The sequence below is a fragment of the Cavia porcellus genome, unplaced genomic scaffold (genome assembly GCF_034190915.1).
Source record: "Cavia porcellus strain 051 isolate PalLab524CR breed Dunkin Hartley unplaced genomic scaffold, mCavPor4.1 scaffold_12, whole genome shotgun sequence".
Classification (NCBI taxonomy): domain Eukaryota; kingdom Metazoa; phylum Chordata; class Mammalia; order Rodentia; family Caviidae; genus Cavia; species Cavia porcellus.
In genome coordinates, this window is record NW_026947495.1 from 2,302,966 (window position 1) to 2,325,880 (window position 22,915).

At 42.8% G+C, this 22,915-nt stretch overlaps 1 long non-coding RNA gene across 1 annotated transcript in view; it reads right to left on the reverse strand.

The window, feature by feature from the left end:
* LOC134478248 (uncharacterized) overlaps positions 1 to 22,915 on the reverse strand; it is a 40,185-nt gene that overhangs the window by 14,420 nt on the left and 2,850 nt on the right. The window contains exon 2 of the long non-coding RNA XR_010050738.1: positions 15,470 to 15,628. This is a non-coding gene — a long non-coding RNA (uncharacterized LOC134478248). The remainder of the gene's footprint in view (positions 1 to 15,469; positions 15,629 to 22,915) is intronic.

The window sequence follows — 22,915 nt, forward strand, 5'->3', positions numbered from 1 at the left end:
ATACTGTGTTGTTAACCTGTTTGTAATTCTGTACTATACTCAGAAATGGGGTCCAGTGGTAACTTGACTTTGAAATCTTTTGAGAAACCTCACCCTGTTTTCCATAGCAACAACATCATTTTGCATTCCACCAATACACTTACAGCTTTTATTTAAGAAGGAAGGGAACATGTAAACAGAATAATGTGTACAGTTCCACTCATTCTGAAACAACTGTTAAATGTTTGGCATAGTGGGGCTGGACCCTGATGTTGGACCAGACATATTTTTCCCTCATGGGAGTCACAGCCTTTCTTGGAGATAGAGTCAAGGAACATATAGACATGTCCAGTAATACCTTGGTTCATGAATGCTTCTGTTTGCAAACAATTCAGCTCCCAAATGGAAGCACTTTGCAAAATATTGCCTCTGTTCATAAAACCCTGTGTTGGGTGATGAGCAGGTGACTGTCTTCCCCAGAATTGTGGGGTGAGTTAAGTTTGTGAACTGAGGTACCCCTGTAATTCTATCAGAGAAATTTTAAAAAGAGTAAACTAATTGTGTTTATTTAAGGGCAACATGACATCAGAATATAAATGGAGGGAGAGGTCCCCCTCCCTTAGAACTCTTCCCCAAACAGACAAAGTGCATCTACAGAAACTCAGACCGAAGCTTACTCATCAGAGTGTTTTTTTTTTAATTTTTGAGAATTGAACCCACTGCCTTCCCACTGAGCCAAATCTTTAGGCCTTTCAAAATCTGGAGACTTAGGGCTGGAGGTTTAGCTCAGCGGCATAAGCGCCTGCCCTGCAAGCAGGCCGTCGTGAGTTCAATCCCCGGTACCAATAAAAAGGAAAAAGACAAAAAAAAAAAGTCACAAAAAAAAAAAAATCTGGAGACTTGCTAAGTTACCCAAGCTAAGCTTCAATCTATGATCCTCCTGTGTGAGCCTCCCAGAGCACTGGATGACAGCTATACCATCATGCCCAGCATCATCAGAGCTTTAAAAACTTGAAATAAAATTGATATAACATAAATGTAACCATTTTAAGTGAACAATTCAGTGGCACTTAGTACAGTCAGGACGTTGTTCAACCACCACCTCTATCTAGTTTCAAAACCTTTTTGCCACCAACCTCATACTTCTTAGCAGTTGCTACCTTGACAACCACCAGTCTTTTTTCTCTTTCTATGAAGTTACCTTTCCTGGCTATTTCATATAAGTGGAATCATATAATATGTGGCCTTTTGTGTCTACTTAATTTGAAAACACTCAATAACCATGTTTCTGAGGCTCATCTACACTGTAACGTGTCAGTACTTTATTACTTTTCAAGGGTGAGTAGCGTTTCTCTGTCTAGCTGTACCCATTCTTGCTTATCCATTTAGCAACTGATGGACTCTTGGATTGCTTCTACCTTTTGCCTATTGTGAAAAATGCTGCTAGCAATGCTTATGCACAAGGACTGTTTGAGTCTCTGGTTTACATTTTGGGGGCTACTGTGGCCATAGACTTCAGCAGCAGACAGATGCCCTTTATAAGAATCCGTGGGTGACATGTTTTCACTCCTGTGCCCTTCACAGCTGGTTCTGCCTGGCCTAGGCAGGGACTGGCACTCCCTCCCTCAAGGTCTTAACTGTAAAATGTCCCTGTCTCTTCCTATAGCCCCTTGTTCCCCAAAACTACCCTAACCAAAAGAGGGTAGCACCATGCTCTCAGTCACCCTGGTATCCATGGGCCTTGTTTCGTTGGGGCTGCCTGGTCCCTGGTGTCACAGTCTCCATCCTCTGATGGCATTTCCTGTGGCCCTACCTTACTCTGCTCTCTCAGGAAACTAGGTGAGGAATCAGGAACATCCTTGGAGGATGGTGGGGTTCTGACTTCACACCTATGCCAGGTAAGTCCTTTTGTGAGGTGACGTTGGCTTAAGTAACAGTGACAGATGAATGGGCCAGAAGAGGTAGCCGGGGGCTGTGGAAACCCATGTCCAACAGGTCAGCACACTATTTCCCTTGGTGAATGTCCCCTACCAGTGGATCCCTCAGGACAGAGAAGAAGTACTTGGCCTGGGATTGGAGTCCGAAGGATTCTGTAATTCACTGATGAGCTGGCAGCAGAAGCCAGAGTCCTTGGTTCTGAGTTCTCTTTTTGGATGTGTTCCGTTTCAGAAGGAGTAGCTAGTTTGGCTCCATATGTATACATAGCTATAGGAATGTGGGAAGAAAAGAACAACAGTGCATTCTGAGCAAAAGACACACACAGAGAAACACAGGTGTGGTGGAGAGGACTGACCTCCCAAGGGCCAGTAGCTTAATTGTCTTCCCTATCTTTTACCTCAAAGGGCTGAATTTCTCCAGCATTCCACCCCATGTAGAAGATGCTCAGAATGAACCAATGAATGTAAAGGAATCCTGTCCTCACCAGAATAAAGCTAGGATGGGGCACATACAGCTCACGAAGCTGCCTTCTGCTCCTAGACCTTGAGTATCCCCCACCCTCACCTCAGATGGTAAGTCACCTGTTGTATATCCAAGTAACGCCATAACCTATGTTCCAAACAGAGGCAAAATGAAACATCAGTTGGTAGCTTTGGATCAATTCTAGAAATAATCATTTTTCCTGTGCAGGTCATCCTGGCTTTAGCTTCTTGATTGTTTGATTGGCAGAGGTTGCTAGGACTCTATTCTCACTTATTATTCTAATGGACAGACTAGCCCTTGACTTCCCAAGATTGGGCTGCTTTTATTTTGTGCTGTATTCCTTGGGCATAACTTACCACTGAGGGACATCTGCATTATCTAATTTATTCCTGGGAAACATTTCATTTTTGTTGATTGCTGCTTAAAGGTCATTTCCAAATAAGCATGGAATGAAAGGTCACTGTACCCAGCTGAAAAGTCATCTCAAATCTGCTTTGGTCCTGCTCCATGCCAGGGTCAATCTCTCCTGACCTCTTCTGTTGGCTGGAGGAACCTATTTTGGGTGCATACTGCTAGCAATGCTTATGTACAAGGAGTATTTGAGCCTCTGGTTTACATTTTTGGGGGGCTACTGTGGTCATAGACTTCAGCAGCAGACAGATGCCCTTTATAAGAATCCGTAGGTGATGTGTTTTCACTCCTGTGCCCTTCACAGCTTGTTCTGCCTGGCCTAGGCAGGGACTGGCAATCCCCTCCCTCAAGGTCTGAACTGTAAAATGTCCCTGTCTCTTCCTATGGCTCCTAGTTCCCCAAAACTACCCTAACCAAAAGAGGGTAGCACCATGCTCTCAGTCACCCTCGTGTCCATGGGCCTTGTCTCCTTGGGGCTGCTTGGCCCCTGGTCCAACATTCTCCATCCTCTGATGGAGCTTTTTATTTGTGTAGCTTGTTACTTCTTAGCTCTGAAGTTGAGAACGGGGGTTAGCAGTTGGATACTGACAGGCACAGATCTCACTGCACTTTCGGCAAAGCTGTGAGGATCAAGAGATGGGGATAGAGTCCTTTTCAGAAATCACCCAGGAGTGACACAAGTTCCCAGGTGTGTTGCTGGACATCTGGTCCAAGCTGAGGCAGCTATCTAGAGACTAGCAGATGAAATTGTGGATTAGCTGAGCAGATTTTGGAAGAACACAAAGAAGGAAAATTATTGCAAAAGGTCAGGGAGGCTTGCATTTGTATTCTCCAAATAGTAAAGAAGGAAAATGCTTCAAAACCGGGGTTTTTAATACACTGTGTGTTTCTGGAATAGACTGCACAGGAGAGGTTTGTGTGCACAGAGAGGAGCTTACAAAGCAAAACCTGCATTGTGCTTATTCTCCTTACTTTCTCCCTTGGCTTATTTGGCAGGTAGATGTGTTAAGAGCTGTAAACCTAGCCACAGGAGGATCTTAGCAAGACTCTCCCCAGGATGCTTGGGCTGGGCAGGTGGGTACAAGAGCTGCTCACAGAACAATGTAGTTAGGTACGGGCCCAAGGGAGGAGAGGGTTCCTCTATGGAAAAATGGGGCTCTTGCAAGGCAAGGGAGTTGTGGTCATGGAGAGCAAAATGATTGGGAAGGAAAAAAACAGGGCACATTGGAGTGGAAAGGCAAAGATTTGTGGTGAAACCATGGGTGAACTTTATGTTTGGGTATATGGGGTGGGTGAGAGGGAGGGGAACAGAGAGAGAGTGACAGAGGGAGGGAGAGGGAGAGGGAAAGGGAGAGAAGGAGGGAGAGGAAGGAAGAGAGAGAGAGAGAGAGAGAGAGAGACTTTCATAGAAAATACAGCATTTCAAAGGCTGACTTAAATTTAAAGTACGGCAAAGGTTCTGTGTGAATTGCTTATATGTATCACCTCCACCTTACATCAGCTGTCTGGCTTGCCCATGTTATCAATGATGAAATAGAGGCTCCAGTTCAAAGGTGGCAGAAGCAGGGCTGGAATCAGGAGGTACTAGGGGTGATTATGTAATCAAGGTAACTAAGAAAGTATTAGTATAACTATATATCATGCACAATTGCTTACCATCCACTTCTTTGTGTTACAGCTGGTACATTAGCATACAGGAGGCTCTCAACACACTAGGGAAAGGTTATTGAGGTTTTATTTATTTATTTAGAGGGTACCAGGAATTAAATTCTAGACCTCACATTAACCAGAGAGGTGCTGCATCATGGAGCTAAATCCTCAGTCCCTGATGTACCACTTATTAGCTCTCAGATTTGGAAAAAATATAATTTCTACTGGCTGATAATGGCAGTGCAATTTGAAGAACATTTTCAAGCATGTAACTTGATGATGCCTTCTTTTTTTGTGTGTTTGGTACCAGGGACCCAACTCAAGAACTCACACTTGCCAGGCAGGTGCTTATACTACTGAGCTAAATCCCCAGCCCAATGATGTCTTCTAAAGTAAGACATCTACATCCCCTATAACCTTGCTTGCATTTCTAGGAGGAGACATTGAGAAACATCTCCATCCATGCTTAACAAGAGATCCATAGTGGTCATTAGCACATTGTCTCTGCCAGCAGATGGTTCAAGATGGCCTATAAGTCCCTCAAGAAGGGCAGGTCAGGTGAAACAGCACCGTTCCACAGTGGGTGCCACACAGCACAGCACAGAATGGGGAAGTGAGTTAGAGCCACGACCTGGGGTAGAGGTCTATGACATGGCATTAGGTGGGAAAGCTTCCTCCAGAGTAAGCTATGTATCACAAAACATACTCATAGACCTTCACGACTATGTAATTAGGATAACTACATATCATTCAAGTACAAATGCTTACAAATTTATATTTACTGAAGTAAATATACATAAATTCACACAAGTTGGAATTGTATCTACACATGTATATATTTATATAAATACAGAGATGTGGATATACATGCATGTATGTGTGTATATATACATATAAAAATATTTTAGAAGGAAATATGTCAAACTACTAAAGGTCCTTATCTGTGCTGGTGATGACACAGGAGGACTTTTTACTGTTCATACTCCTTATGAGGAAAGGAATGGAGGGAAGGGAGGAAGGAAAGAGGGAAAGAAGGGAGGAGGAAGGGAAATGGAGGGTTACGGAAGACTTTTCTCTCTCTTTTGTTCCCTTTGGTGCTTTCCAAATTAGAGGAGCAGATGAGGCCCAGAAGGAGAAGCCACAGTAGCAAGGCTATGTGGATGGAGCATTGTGTCCTCCTGCTAGCAGGGAGGGCTGACTCCATGTCCCTGTCCATGCTCTGGGGATCTTAGGACACTTCAGGAGCAGGAGGGGTGGGCAGGGACCTGGGGAGAGTCTGAGGAAGACTGGCTGGAAATGCTGGTCTTCAGGCATAGTAGGAAAGGGCTGGGGGTTGCGGAATGCTGCCTCTCACTGATTGGAAAAGGATGTGGGAGGCTCCAGAGGCCAACAGGACTATTGGCTAGGTGCTCCAAGCAGAGGCCTCACACTTTTTATCAGTTGTGAGCAGGGGCCCTGTTACAAAGGCTAAGGTCACACACATCGGCTTATGGGTGCTATCGTTGAGAGGTCAGTGTGTCACACCCCTCCACCTAGCAGACATCTTCGATTTGGCTCAGCCTTTGACTTAAGACAAATCTAGGCTCACAGTGTCTCCTCCATGACACGCTAAAGGATCTGTCACCTTCCCATCCCCAAAAGTGTCCCCAGTGCAGTTGTTCTCAGTGATGGGACCTGGGCAATGAGATCCATCTTTGTCACTCCAGCAGTCTATGTCGGGACATCTTAGTCTTCATCCATGAATGGAGATAGTGACATCCTGGATATTTATTATTTGTTTCCTTACTTGGAGACAGAGTCTCACTGAGTTGCCCAGGCTGGACTCAAACTCATAATCCTACTGCTTCAGCCTCCCTAATAGTGGGATTAAGTATGTGTGCCACCACATCCAGCCATTCAGTGAATAGTTAACAATCACCTTTAAGTGTTTAAAGAATCATAAGTAGCACTCCATACTAAGCCACCAACTTACTAAGGCCTCACATTCTTGAGGTTGAACTTTCTGATTATTTGTTCCCTGGAGTGGAAGGACAGGCTGCTCATCTCTCTCAGTTGACTGAGGCTCCAGAAGTACTGTTGTCTATGAAACGCACAGTCCCTACACAATGCATGACATCAGCCACTAGACTCATGTCTCTGCTCCCTCCAGATCTCTATCTGGCTGTAAAGCAATTATTTTAGTTCCTAGTCAGTTCTGGTAGGATCAGTGTATTAATCCATCTTCTGTTGAGATAACAAAGCACCTGAGGCTGAGTACTGTATAAAGAAAGTTTATTTAGCTCTCAGCTTTAGAGGATGGAAGTCCGAAATTAGGTGGCCATATTGGTTCCACCTCTGGTGAGCACCCCATGGTGAGTGGCATCACAATGGCAGAAGAGATGTAGGAAGACAGGAAGCTGAGAAATACAGGGTTCATGTTCCTTTTTTACTCCTGAGGTTACTCACTCTGTGAGACCAGCACTAACCCTTCTAAGGAAGCACACCTCACCCATGACCTAATTATTGACCATCAGGTTTCATCTCTTAAGGGTTTCACCACCTCTTAATACTGCCACAGTGAGGACCAAGCTTTCAGCACCTGAACCTATAAGGGACACATTCAAACCACACCCAAACCTTAGCAATCATTCTTTCAGGGACTAAGAGGCTGTGACTGAGACCAAGGAAGATACAGAGGTGGACGGAAGGGGGATGAGCTGATGGCCATCCACATGATGTCATCTGGGGCAGCTCCTCATGCTCCTGTCCTACGGCCCCTCCACTTCCTCAACTTACTTGAGAATCCTGGGGTCCTGGGTAGTGCAGGAAAGTTGTTTCTGACTTACAGTTCCTCGGAGGCACCCTAACTCAGTTCCTTTGCAGGAGTGGAAACATTCCCAGACATCCCTGTGAGCCCAGATGCTTGGCATATCTTTATTTTAGATGGGCTGTAATTGGAGAAGAGCATCAGTATGTTGGAGAGAATCAGGGAAACCACAGCAATACTGGGTGGATTATAAAGGACACTGGGGAGCTGCTGGAGGAAAATAAAGTTGAAGAAGGCAAGTCACTCACTGCTTTAAGCATGGCACACGTGATTACATAGAAGGTGGTGATTAGCTGTCACCCAGCTGCTGAAGGAAAGGTTCCGTTTAATTGCATCCACAAGAGATCCAGGTTAGACTGCAAAGAAACTGATCAAAAATTCTACGCTACATTGAGACTAAGACTTTGCATACCTCAGGGTCCTGAGTTTGATTCCCAGCACACACACAAAAAAAGACTTTACTAACCTGAAGATGTGCTTGTGAATGACCAAGAATGAAAAAGAAAAACAGCTCCAGATATAACATGTGCTTATATTTAGAAAATTAAATTTTTGATTTTTTTGTTTTTGTTTTTATACTGGGGATTGAACCCAGGGCTTTGTGCATGTTAGACAAGCCCTCTACTACTGAGCTATATAGAGTTTTAATTAACAAAGATCTGTTTTGGACTTCCTCTTATCAAACACTATGCTTTTACAGAGGGTAAAACAAGCCATAACAAAGCAAATCAGAAGAAAACAATGTAAAAGTGACACATATTTCAAAGCAAGACAACAGGGGATCAACATTGGCCACCATAATGTCTCTTGTTTTAAATAGTTGTCTGTATCTTCACACACAATGAATTCATACAAAACAAATTAGTATAAAACTATAAAAACAGAATAATGAAGGCATTACAGGCCTTCAAAACCAGACAATAGGAAAATCAACAATGGCTACCTTGCTGGGGATTTAGCTCAGTGGCATAAGTGCCTGCTTGGCAAGCACAAGGTCATGAGTTCAATCCCCGGTGCAAAAACAAACAATGACTACCATAATGTCTCTTGTTCTCTTCAAAATAGCTGTCCATACTTTGACGTATGTTGAAATTAAATAATACAAAACAGAGTAAAACCACTCCTAACAAAGAATAAAATCATTACTGGATTTTACAGCATGATGATAGGAAATCAACAATGGATACCATAATGTCTCTTTTTCTTCAAAGGAGCTGTTCATATCACTATGTATAATACAATTGATTCTCATTAACTGTTAAGGAGAAGTTCTAGGCATATAAGCCTCTACATGTACATCTATCCTTTCTGTATAGGAGGGAAAAACAAAAGAAAACAAAGTACTAGAAAAAACAAGAAACAAAAAAGATAAATAAATAATAGCAAGGAGCCAAAAAAAAAAAAAAATGACGACATAGGTCTTCAAAACAAGGTGGTAGGAACGTAACTAAGGTTGTTATTTTACATAGTGATCTTCAAAAGAGTTTCTCAAGATCAATGGAACAGATTAGAATATGCAAACACTACTACAAAGACACTGAGCCAACTTATAAAGGGGCTAAACATGTTCACCGGAAAAAAGATAGTTTCTTTAATAAATGGTGTTGGAAAAATTGGCTTTCCACATGCTGAAGACTGAAAATAGACCCATGCCTATCACCATACACTAAACTAAAGTCAAAATGAATCAAGGATCTAAATTTTTTTTTATCAGTACCAGGAATCGAATTCACGACCCTATGTTTGCAAGGCAGGCACTTATGCTGCTGAGCTAAATCCCCAGCCCCTAAGGATCTAAATATTAAAGCAGAAACACTAAATCTACTGGAAGACAAAGTAGGTAAAAATCTTGGAGACATAGGAGTAGAGAGGGAATTCATGAATAAAACACAAACCATGCAGGAAATACTTCAAAGAATCAACAACTGGGATCTCATATTACTAAAAAGTTTTTGCACTTCAAAAGAAATCACCAACAAAGTGAAAAGAAAACCCACAGAATAGGAAGGAATTTTAGCCAACAATCCCTCAGAGTAAGGACTTGTATCCAGAACATATAAAGAACTGAAAAACATCAAGCCCCCCAAATTCAAAGACCCTCTCCAAAAATGGGCATCAGAGATGAACATACAGTTCTCAGAGGAAGATATACAAATGGCAAATAAATACATGAAGACATGTTCACCATCACTGGTCATTCAAGGAATACAAATTAAAACAGCATTGAGATTTCATCTCACCCTGAAAAGAATGGCTGCCATCAAGAAATCAACTGATAACAAATGCTGGTGAGGCTGGGGGGAGGGGAAGGAGCACTTCTCCACTTTTGGTGGGAGTGCAGACTGATGCAGCCACTATGGAAATCAGTATGGAGATTCCTCAAAAAACTAGGTTGGAAGTTCCATTCAATCCAGCTATTTCCCTCCTGGGTATTTTCCCAGAAAAACTGAAAAGTTCATGTCACAGTGATATATGTGCACCCATGTTTATAGCAGCACAATTTGTGATAGTGAACTCTTGGAAACAACCAAAATGCCCATCAACCGCAGAGTGAATGAAAAAAATATTTTTATACAATGGAATACTATTCGGCTATTAAAAAGGATGATCTTGAGCCCTTTATAGGTAAATGGAGGCAACTTGAGAATATCGTCGTTAGTGAAATAAAGAACTCAGTAGTAAATATCACATTGTCTCTCTAGTGTAAAGAATAATAAGAACTGACGGATAATGGTATCCAAAAAGTATAATAGATATGAAAGTATACTAGATATAATAGACATTGTAAAAGTGAAAGGAAAGGAAAGTGCTCTAAAGGATATAACGGTATGTAGTATTAAGATACATGACCATATTACTGAGCTTTTGTTAGATCATCAAATAGAAGAGTTTGTACTGCTAATGTTTGAGTGTCTAGCAACTTTTTATGCTTTGATTTTGTAACTTTAGCAACTATTGTTAAGATGACAATATGTAATGTATCAACTAGCGATTTTATGATGCTAATTTTTTTTAAATTTTGTATTCTACTTTTTTCTCGTTTTTTCTATTTTGTCTTTTTAAATTTTTTTCCTTCTTTCTTTAAATAAAATAAAATAAAATAAAAATGGAAAGAGCCAAATAAAAGATGGCAAGAGACAGGGAAGTAGACTTTGTGGAGGTGAGAAGGAGGACGGAGTAAAATGACCAACAGCTGATATGTACATGTATCAATTCCACACCACGAATGTAATTATGTATTAGAATGTATATTACTAATACAAATGGTAAAAAAATAAAAATTATTGGCAATAAATCTAACAGACTGAAAAAAAACCCGAGTTCCTCAGATCACCAGATAAAAACATGCAAAATTGATCCAATACTATGAATGTGAACTATTTTGTTCCAAGAACTAATGGAATTTGTAGCACAAGCATCTTAGCTATCTTAAGTGTGTTTATACAAATTTAGATATTTTTTTTCTTTTCCCTTCCTTTACCCCCTCCTTTTCCAAGATATTATTTTCCCCCCTTTGAGCAAATTCTTACCCTGTCATCATATTTATTGAGGATTTTGTATCTTATGTACTCTTACCATTTCTTACACTAGGGAGATAATACAGTAGTTACAGATGTGAGTTTGATTTATTTCACTTATGAGTTTGGTCTCAAGATACATCCATTTACCTATACAAATGTGATCATTCTTATTGCTGAATAGTACTCCATTGTATAAAAATACCACAATTTTTTATGCATTCCTCAGTTAAAAGACACTTAGGTTGTTTCCAAGATCTGGCTATTACAAATTGTGCTGCTGTGGGTGCACATATATCACTGTGGTATGACATTTTCAGTTCTTCTGGGAATATGCCCAGAAGTGGAATAGCTGGGTCAAATGGGACTTCCAATCCCAGCTTTTTGAGGAACCTCCAGACTGACCTCCACAGTGGCTGCACCAGTCTGCACTCTGCAGTATATATATATTTTTTTTCCTAAAACTTTTTCATATTTAGTGTGATGCTTCCCAGTCATTTTTCAATTAGTTGGGACTTGGAGTTTTTTCATACCGTACAGTCTTTGTCTAGAGTACTGGGGATATAACATTCCTTAAAGAACTCCCTAAAGAAACTGAAAGCAGTTGGCACTAATCTCTTGATTTAAGGTAGGTTGGCAGATTTAAACCCCGCATCTGGAGCAGCAGTTCTTAGCTGAGCATGCATCCCAAAGGATGGCAGGACAACTTTCAGAAACTGATTCAGTGGATCGAGCCTGGGGCCTGAGACTTTGGATTTTCTCCAAGCTCTGGACCAAGGACCACAGTGAATAGCACTGATGTCAGGGTGGCCCACTCTGCCTCCTTCAGGAATGTTACTGAAGACATCTTCTTTCCTACTTTCTTACTCATTCCCCATGACCATTGCTTTACTGTAGGCTGAGAGGGTACACCTCTGCTTCTCCTAGAGTTTCTTCCAAATCCTCGAGACCATGTGGAGAATTTTATGCCAGTGCTAATGCTGGAGCATGATCAGGCTGTGATGGCTGTGTCCCACCTACCATCTGGCTGAGAGCAACCTTAACATTATTGAAAACGAATCCAGATTTCCAAGATATTCAATTGGCAATGGGAAAAGGGAAGAGAGAGTGCATCTTAGAATTGGCAAAATATGGTAGTTAAACTTCTTTACATGCCTTCAGGGAGGGTAAGGGCCAGGTCAGGCGAAACACAGAGATGGGAGCCCCTCTGCAGGCCCTGGGCCTCTGGGGCTACTCAAATAGTAAACGGGGCTGACCTGCAGCAGGGAATGGAGCTGCAAGGGTCCCTCTGGGAAAGACCTCCTGCCTTCTGTTATCACTGCTGAGGATTCAGCCAGATGGCTTACTCTGGTGATTCACGCGTAAACTACTCGGTCTTCTTTTTTTTTTTAAACAATGCTGTGAGAAAGCCTTCAGTATAATTCATCCTAGTACACTATTACAAAGGCAACTTGCATTTTGTGGGTTAAATAATGCAGAGCAGCTGTGGGTGGAGGGCAGATGGCGTGAGCTCACAGCAGCTGGGGGCTGCTTGTCTTCATTTGTGTCACGGACAGAAGGCTTCTTTTTAGACAAGGGATGGCCCTTGGTCACCCAGCCGGATCACATGTGGAGCCTGCAGGGATCTGGCTAGGCTAGTCTGCCTAGTTTTCCTGCCTTTAATGAACTCCCTGGCTGATCTCTCCCACCTCCCTTTGCTTCCTCTTTCTGTGAGCACATCCATTTGTTTAAGCCAGTGGTTCTGAACTGGGGGATGTTTTGCTGCCAGGCATTGAGCAGTGTTGGGAGACATTCCTGGTTGTCACAAGGAGCAAGAGTGCTAGCATCTGGAAGGAGAAGGCCAGAGATGCTGTTGAGTGTGCCACTGTCCTAGGACAGGCACCCCTGCCAGGATTGTTCCTGTGCAGCACATCCATGATGCAGTGGCTGAGAAGCCTGGCCTCACAAGCAATGCAGCTACTGAACCCAGGACGGAGTGCAGATCTATTGGGATCTTTCTGGAAATTTGGAAAAAAGAATAAACAGAATGGATGAAGTGACTCTTCAGCAGAGCGTGCTATAGCGCCTTGCACTGTGAGGTTGTAATTGGATATAAAAAGCTTTAATGCATTCAGTCATACCTTTGGATGTTTTCCCCAACATTGAGATGATATTTTGACCAGAAGGTGCAGACTCCCAGCCAACTTCAGGAACAAATTCCTTCATTAATCCTCCACTCCTCACACTTGACTGTGCATACCAGCTTCTTGGGAATCTGGTGGATGTTTGGGTTTTAACCCAACTGGTAAAAGCCTGACATCCTGCATCTGTCACCAGTTTCCAGGAAGTGTCTATGTTGTAAGTGCATGGATGAGACAAGGAGCAGCGAGGCATAAATCCCAGCCAGGCGGCAGGACTTGGTTCATTGTATGTAGATGACTTAGAGGATGACAGAGTCCTTTGTGAACCTCCATGTGCCCACAGTCAGCATCCTGCACATCCAGGATGCAGTATGAGTTGGACAACTCCTCTGGTTGGACCAGATTGCTCATTCCAGTTTCAACTGTCACACCCCAAGTAACCCTTTAATCCTGTGTTACTCAGGTGGGTTGCTAAACCTACGTAGCCCATGTGTCCCCAGCAGAAAGATCAGTTGGGTCTTTGAGTCTTCCTTTAGTGAGGAAGACTCTTAAGCCTCAGCGCAGTGGTATTCACTTTATAGTACTTGCAGATTTAAAGTTTTTCTCCTCGTAATAGAAACCCACATCATGTTGATAGGGCTTCTCTTCTGTTGCCGGGGATGTGGTTCTCAATCTCACCTGTTCCTTAACCCCAGCCTTCTCTTGATCAATTTTTGTGCAGTTAGCCAAATATTTGTGATCAATTTTCACTGGTGCCTTTGCTTAAACCGGTCTTCCCATCAGGAATGTTATTTTCGGCAAAGTGGGGTGGCTCACACATGTAGTACCAGTGCTTAAGGAAGCTGAGGCAAAAGGATCTTAAGTTGGAGCCCAGCCTGGGCAAGTTAGCAAGACCTTGTCTCAAATAAATAAATAAATAAATAAATAAATAAATAAATAAATAAAATTTAAGGTCTGGGGATCTAGCGCACAGTGAAGGTCCTGAGTTCAATCCTCAGTACTATCAAAAAAAAAAAAAAAAAAAAAAAGAAGAAGAAGAAAAAAAAGTCTCAGTCTTGGGTATAGCTTAGTACTGAAGGCCTGCCTAGCATGTGGAGGAAGGCCCTGGGCTCATCAAAGGAAAAAAAAAAGAAAAACCAAGCTCAATGCTGTGAGGATTCCTCTCTGCTTACCCACATCTTTCATGTTTCTGAGGATCCTGCCCTCACCAGCCAATAGTGAACTCTTCCAGTTCTTAATGATCTCTGCCCTAGGACTTCTAGCATTTAATTGGCATGGCACTGGGTTCCCACAGAGTCATAACCACAGTCTGACCCACTAGGGGTTTAAAGATGGGGGGTGTTGCTCTTCAAGAGAAGAGAATAAATTAGCATTTGAAGAGAAGGGGTCGTCTCAGGGTGTGCTCTCCTCTAGCCTTGCTAACCTAATCACCTACAGTCTCTGCAGACTCCTGGAACAGCAGCTGTGCTTTCTTTGATTAATTTTGGGTGTAGAGCGATTGTGGGACCATGTATTAAGAAGTCTTGCCCAGCAGTATGCACTGTAAACATGAATTGTCTTTAAAAATGTAAGTCACTGTTCATTTATTTGACAAATACTTAAGTGTCTTTTTTGCTCATCAGAGAAATAAAATACATTCATTATAATTCCCTTCAGGCCTGAAAACCTTAATTGGTATACATGTTAGAAGAGCAATGGATGCGGTTGGAACAGTTTAGGTACTTACCTGTTTGGGGTGGATTTATTTACAGGATTTTTCTTCTTTCTCAAAGCCAAAGACTCTGTTTCCTTTAGCATTTACTCTCCTACCCCCATCCCGAAGCAGTGATGACCAACCTGTGATTTCTGAACTTTAGTATTAAATTTATCATTTATAAATATTTCCAAAAGGCAAAAGAGACAAAGGCAAATTAAAATCCAATGTCTTTGCTTTCAGTGGGAGTGGCAATCCCACAGGTCTGTAGCCTAGGTCTTTCATGCCCATCTGTAGTTCTGATTGGTAGCTTTCTTAGTGTGTCTTTGATGAAAAATAATAGCAAAAAGCAAACAAAAAAAGGAAGTAATGCTTAGCTAACATGCTTTGCTTGATAAATCTCTTTGAAACCATATTTTTTGTGTGTGGGGGGATAGAGAAATAGTATTAGGTGGTTTATGGTTAGCATAGAGCTGCTTTACAGGCTGGATAATCAGTGCTTGTTAAAATTAATACAAAGTAGGTTCTTCTGTGAAAGTGGGTTGAAGGATGTGTGTGTCCCCCCCCCCCCCCGCATGCCTATAGAAGGAAGAACACAGGATTGCCGAGAACCCCAGGGCTGTTCTTTAGGATAGATCATTCTGAAGTCCAACTGCCACAAGTGCTGTGTGTGTCTAGGCCTATGTGAACCCTGGGTTTTGTACTTCTTTTGGAGCTGAAGGAGGAGAAAGGGGATTTTAGGTGTAGATAATTTGTCTTGTATTTGTAGTTTCCTGGGAGGATCAAGGGTACATTTGGGGTGGCCAGACGAATTCTGCTGGATGGTGGGGAGGCACCCAGGCCTCAGATGTTCTGTGAGTCAAGTGCTTACCGACCATCTGTCTGCGAAGGTGGTGGAAGGCACGGCAGCCTCACTGTGACAGGCCAGGCACAGAGTCTCCTGAGTGGATGGCAGGGAAGGAGCCAGGGAAGAAGGCTTCCTCAGTGCTTTCGTTGAGTCACAGTGAGACGACCTCATTCTGCAGCTGGCCTGTTGGAGAGTTAATGAAGGGAACAGAATTCTCAGGAAATGACTGATTAAAACAGACTGTGGAAATTTTCAAGGCAACCTGACTTTCCGAGGACTGTATGTTTTAAAGGTTCCAAAGGCTTTGAATATAACTGGGGAGCGTGTTTTATTGACAGATTTTGGGCTTAGAATTTGAAGTCCTGGTTGGGTTTTGCTTTCCTGTCTTATTACTTAATCTCAATGAACCAGATTTTCAATATTCAGCCTTTTTTACATCTTGGTAAAATATTTCTGAGTTCCTACGTTTTCATCACACAATGCCCAACCATTTGAGTGGTACAAATTCCTCTTTGAACTTCTGCCACTTGCTCATGTTTTTTACTAATGTAATGACAAATGACACACATTTTCATATGTTGCTTTTTCTCCCCAAAACTTGGCATTCTAAATATTTCCTGTGTTGCTATGACGTGTATCATTTTGATTACCTGGAATCTGCTGAGTTTTTGTTTTGTAATTTACTAAACTATCCCTCTTTCACTGAGAACACTAGGGTAATCACTGTCTTTTCCCTCCTGTATTTTGGATAGTTTCGTTAAGCAAGTTTCTAGGAAATCATATTGCTGGGTTAACTCTATTTATAGGTGCAGAGGGCACAAGGGAATTTGCAGGACTCTATCATTCAATTTAATTAGACGTGATCTTTGAGTCCTTTCCACGTGGTAGGCTTTCTATTACGTTGTTATCTGTTGCCAGCCCTTGTTGAGGCTTCCTGAAAGTGTGACCAGATATTAAAGCCTCCCCAGGTACCATGTCTTATCTGTGTAAAATCTCAATTTCATATTATTAGTTGCAGTATCAGGAATGGAATCCAGCGCCTCTTGCATGCTGAGAAGGATTTGACCACTGAGATACCATGTTATTTTGAAATAGTTGAAGAAGTTTTACCATGAAAATAGTTATAGTACTCATACCCTTCTTTCAGGTGTGTTAAAGCCTGGGCTGGTGACTGTGTTAGTTTGCTAGGGTTGTGTGTCAGTTAAGGTCCACTAGAGAATCAGATTTAATTATATGTATTATAAAGGATTTATTGCACAGTGCCCCCTGCTGAGTCAGGGGTGAAAGGCTGCAAAATGGCCACCTGGCTGAAATTCAAAGGCCAGAAACTCACTGCAGAGTTTGGTGTGAGCTGTGTCTGAAAATCAGAGTCCATTGAAAGGCTGAAGAATCTGCACTAGAAACCTAAAGGAACTGGAGAGAAACATCCAAAGGAGTTGGCAACTACTGAAGCTCTTCTAAAGAAGCACAAAGGAAAGCTTTCTTTTTTCCCTTTTTATTTCATCAGACTATAAGCTTATTGGTCGGTGACACCCCCATTCTAGTGGGTCTTCCCTGGTCATTCATTATTGGTCTCTCATCTACAGACATACCCAGAACAGTGCTCCATTGCATTTCTTAGTCCATTCACATCGACATCACTTAACTATCAGAGGCTGCCTTAACAAATTACCACATCGAGTGACTCAAACAATCAAACTTCATTGTCTCATAGCTTTGGTGATCAGAAGTCCCAAACCAAGGTATTATCAGGGTTGGTCCTCCTGAGGGCTGTGAGGGAAAGAGCCCCCCAGGGTTCTCTCATTCACTGCAGCTGGCCATTTTCCTAGTATGTTATCTTTTATTTTCTTCTTTTTCTGCAAGTCTCTCTGTGCCAGTGCCCTCCTTTTATAAAGACAACTGTTTAAGACCTCATCTCCACAGAAGGTCACATCCCTGGGGTGGGGTGGGGGATCCTTGAGGTCATGGGTGTTCAACACCTGATTTTAGGGGAGTGGGACACTGCTCTCTGACAAACTAAATGAAAATGGGCCACAGACACCTGAGTGGGAGCTGAATTAGAAGCCCTGACTACCTTCCGCCAGTGAGATAGACACCCACTAGCACAGAACAGTGGCTTTTAAATATTTCTTTCTCTCTCTTTCTTTTTCATTTTCTTTCTTTTTTTTTTTTTTTTTTTTTTTTCCTTTTTTTTGGTCTTTTTCAGACAGGGTCTCTCTATGCAGTTCAGGCTGGACTTGAGCTCACTTTGTAGCCCAGGCTGGTCTCCAACTCGCAGCAATCCTCCTGCCTCAGCCTCATGAGTGCTGGGATTACAGGCATGAGCCACCATGCCCAGCTTCTCTTTCTTTCTTTCTTTCTTTGCTTTTTTAAAATTAAAGGCACAAAAGAACTCTTTCAATACATAAAGAGGTGGCTTCTTGGTGCTTGGTTTTATAAAGACTCATTCTCCTGTGTAGAAATAACAGAGGCCAGGGGGTTCCTAGGTCTTCCCTATCAAAAGTGCTACAAAATACTATCACCTGGGTGGCTCTGTCATGGCTCTGGAAGCCACAAGTCCAGAATCAAGGAAGAATCTCGGCTTGTGGCAGCATCACTCCAGTTTCTGCTTCTGTTTCATATTTCTTCTCCTCTTTTCCTGTGTCCCAATCTCTTCTCCTTCTGTCTCTGAACAATTATCCAAGTTATTCGATTTAGGATCCACCTGGTGAGTACAGAGTGATCTCATCTCAAGGCCTTTAATTTAATGAATTTGCAAAGATCCTATTTACAAATAAGGTTGTAGTCACAGGCACCAAAGGTTGGGATTTGAAGTCTTTTGTGACCACTCTTCAATTCATCCACAAGGCTTCCCAGCTGACCTGACTCAGTGACCACACGTTTGGAACCCTGGCCTCATTCCACCCAGCTCTGTCTGATAGATCAGGAGCTCCTTGGGGCCACTCCTGTCTTGACTGGATGATTAAGGGGTCAGGTCCTGCCTTCTTACCCCTTATACTTCTGGGGTATGTTCTTCATTCTGTTCTCTTGGATTCCCCTCTCCTGCTCCCTACATTCTGCAGGTCATGAACTGCTGGTATCCTCCCTAGGGAGATGGTGGCAGCAGGAAACTACTCTCTTCCTAGGAAGGCAGCCCATCTTGCCCTCCAGGAGCCCTCTAGGAGCCCTCCATATACACAGGAAGAGTTTGCTACTGTTCCCACTCTCAGGGGAATACAGACTCTTAGACTCCTGGCTCCACCCCCACTCTGGGAGGCCTCCCAGGATCTATAAAGGCCCTTAACAAACTGCTTTGTTGAGGTTTCACCTTATAGGCACCAAACACATTAAAGTGCTCTCAGTTCCACATTAAGTGCTCCATTTTCCCATAAAGTGATCAGAGGGATTTTTATAATTTTGCTTTGTAAAGTATTAGAAGCCATACTTTAATTTATAATTGGCAGCTGTTTCTTGGCCACCATTATGTACACTTAGGCATATTCTGAAAGTGAGAAGCGCTAAACCTCAGATTGGAATTTTCATGAATACCAAAGTCAACTATTAAGGTTTTATGGATGCTTAAACATTTATTAATTTAAATTTCTACAGGTTTTTCTAAAATTTCTTTTGAGCCAATACCTAGACTTTGAATTCAACCTCCTGGAGAGATGCTGGTCCACAAGTTTCTGACTATTGAGATTCTCCTGCTTTTTGCCAGTTTGCTTTTGTATTCTTACTCAGCCTTTAATTTCCACTAGAGTTGGAAGGCTCAGTCTCTCATTTTCCAGGCTCCTGGGTTGCCTTCTTCTTCCCTGCGTGCTATGGCTTTGACTGGACTTTTGTCTCTAGTTGTGGGTCTTGCCTGTGCTTTCTTTGTATCTGTAATATTCGATTTATAAACCTTTCTGGGGGCTTTTTTTTCTGAATATTTGAGCCTACCCAGATTTTCCTATTTTGGCACAGTAGTCTCTTCCAATCTGGTCCTGCCATCTGAGTCCTAGGGACACCACCTGCTTCAGGGGCAGGAAAGTGTGACTTACAGGCACATCAGGCCCCATGCTTAGAAGAACCTTCACCTGGTTAAATGCTCTTCTGTCACTGCCTTAGATTCTCAATCTTTGAACATGTGTCTTGTAAGCAATGTTTGATGGGACGATAGAGTCTGCATGTTGTTCAAAGAAATACAAAGAAAAGAAATGGCTTTATATTTTAGCACTTTAGTAACACTTTTCCCCCGACCCACTGTTTTTTGAACTAAGGTGCTGGGGACTATGAATTATAACCTGATCTAGTCCTGCCTTGGGCCGGATTGGAATGTGGAAACTCTGCTTTTTTCTGATCATAACTGGAAACCCTAGGAGTGATGACTGCTGTGCACTTACAGGGCAAGATAAGACCTGCTGGAGACACCTGGGGGAACTACACCCCTGTCCTTGTCCTTGCAAGAATGCTTTGAATTTAGCCCCCTTATCACCAGCACCTGTTCCCGGAAACACCCACTGCTCTTCACTCATTGTCCTTGACTCAGATGTGATGAATAAACATCAAGGTTCTGAGTGGCTTGTGACATTTTGTTCCCTCAAAGCAACTGGTTATCCCAGACCCCTACCTGTGCCTTTGATTTGTCTTCACTCTTTCTTTTCTTTCCTGCAGTATGCAGGTAGCTCCAGATAGGAGCTTAGAGTCCACTGCATAGTTCTCTAAAACAGGGCCTTTCTTTCTGTTTGTACTGGTCTTCCCTGGGAATGACAGTGGATGAGGACTTGTTAGCCACTAACAAGTGGTCACAGGGGCCCTGGGATGATGCTATAGGTAGGAGGCTGGTTAAATCTTCCTCTTCATTGGCTTATGAGACACACATTCAAGAGTAAAGGTGAAGGGCAGCCAGGTATGTACCAACTGTCGAGGGGTCACTACCAAAGCCCTTCAAGAGTTTGTATATGGGAAGCTCTGCCCTGAAAAAGTGTCCTTATGACATCCTCAGAGCATTAAATTATTGTAATAACCTAAGGCCCCCCAACTATCTCGCCGTGAAGCCTGTTCTGTATAAGCCCGCCTGCTGCTCTCCCTCCTCTTCCCCCTTCAAATCTAACTAGGTTAAGTTTTAACATCCTAAAAGGCCATAAAACAAAGGCCTGAGGTGATAGCTCCAGACAACCCCTTCCCTACCCCGTAGCCTTCACAAATTGTGTTACTTGCATTAGATTGTAATAGCTTCGTTTGTATCATAGCAATACCTGTGTGTTCCTTTTCCCTCTGGGTAAAGGATTGATATGTTAGTCAATGCTCTCCTGTGTAAAGAATTGTAAAACCTTACCTAATTGATATGTTAACCATTGTTGCCCTCTACAAATAACAGTTGTGGTGCTAAAGTAAGGTAACTAAGGTTGTTAATTGCTGTTAGACTTCTCTATTCTTTGCTAAGAAAAACAAGATTTCTTCTTATCTAAACTTGGTAGTATGCAGGGAGACTTGCTTACCCTTACCTGACCTTGCCCTTCCCAAGAGTGTAAGCGGCTCTTTCCGTTTGCGCCACACCCCCATCCCCTTCCTTACATTGTGTGACCTGCAGCTGTTTGTGGATTTACAAGATAAAAACCCTGACTTTTAGCTGTCAGGTACGCAGTCTCCATACTGGCTCCCGGAGACTTGTCACCAGGCCTGGAAATAAAGCCTTTCCTTCCCAAATTTTAATTTCTTGCTTCTTTGGATTTTATACCGGGGTCCGAGTTATCACAATTATCAAGGTCCAAATGTTGAGAAGGAACAGAGCACAGGGATATTTTAGTGCAGGTATCTTCTGGAGCAGTTATGCCAAATTGCAAAGACCAGTTGGACAGTTGGTTCTTTTCTTTCTTGCGTTTTAGGGTAGGTCAGATACTAACTCGACAGATAATTCTTGAAGCTCACATTAAATTTTAAGGCATGAAGGACGATAAATAACAGCCAGTCCAAAATGTGAAAGGTTGGGAAACAAAACATGGGAATATCCAATATAAATCTCATGAAATAATTCTCAGAATGACGTGATGATAAAAATCACTCCTTAAAATTTAACTTGAGTTTCAGAAGTGGCTGAATCTTCAGCCTGTGTGATGCTGGGATTAAACTGTGTGACACTGGACTTAGGGTGTGTGGTTACAGAATCAGTCCACTGACTGGTTACACATAGTGTGGATAACGGGAAGCCCATCCTGGGTGTGGGTGGCAGCATCTAATAGGTGGGCAGCCAGGAAGGGACAAAAGGGAGAGACTTTTGCCACATTGCTTGCTGCTGTTTATCCTGCTTATTTGCCTTCTGCTTGCCATGAACTATTTCTCCTCTGTGATGCCCTTCTGCCATGCTACCCTGCCTTGGAACCAACCAGTATGGACTAAAACTTCAACCAACTGTGAGTAAACATGCCTTTCCTCCTTTAACTTTGGGTATCAGGTATTTTGTCTCAGCAATGAGAAAAATTATCTAAACCATTACTATTTATCTAAGCATTTACTATACTCCAGGTACAGATGGTACAGCAATGCAAATGGCAGGTGTAGTACTGCTCTCATGGAACTTCCATTTGGAAAAATACAGGAGGGCTGGAAAGGTCTGCATTACATTGGCTATCGAAGAAAGCTCTCTTTGAAGAGTTGACATTTGAGCCAAGATCAAAATGACAAGGAACCAGCCAGGTGGAAATTTGGGGGACAAGTACTTCAGGTAGAGAGGATGGAACAGCAAGTACAAAGGCCCTGAGGCAGGAGCCGGCTTGGTGTTCTAGGTGATGGCACAGCAGCCTGGCTGGAGGCAGTGGGAGGAGGGGTTGGGGAGTGACTTCAGGGAGTGCAGAGGCTGATGGAAAGAACCTGGGTTTTCCTTCAAGCCCAGCAAGGAGCCCTCAGAGAGTTTCAGTAGCTGAAGGGCATGATTGAATTTATGTCTGAAAGATGGCTTTGCTTGTTTTGCAAAGAGTGGATGGTTGGGAGGGCACAGCAGGGAATCAGGAAGATCAATTCTGTGGTCAGTGCAAGATGGAGAAGGAGAACTGTTTGGGCAAAGCAGCTCAAAGAGAGGTGGAGAGAAGAGGATGAATTATAGGTAAATTATAGGTAAATGGGAAAGGCTGAGTCTCAAATCCACTAAACAAACAATAATAACCCTTAGCACTTTAGTAACAGTTCTATAAACTGCCTGTTGCTTTTACTTCTATGCAAATCTGAGAACCAGTTCTGGCTGGGCTTCTTAGCCTCACAGGTAGAGAGAGGAATTGGATGGCCTGGGATTAAAGGCTCATTTCAGTCCTCGTGCCAGGTCCACGGTCAGGCTGGAAGGGCAGGTGAGACAGTGGATGAGGGAAAACCAGCAGAGAGCTTGACACAGAGTAGATGCTGAGAAAATACAGGATGAGTCAATGAATGGGTGAATAGAAGAGGGAGGGAGGGAGGGAGAGAGGATGGGCGATAATTACTGAGGATGACTGCTGGGCAGAATGCTGGTGCTTCAGGCCA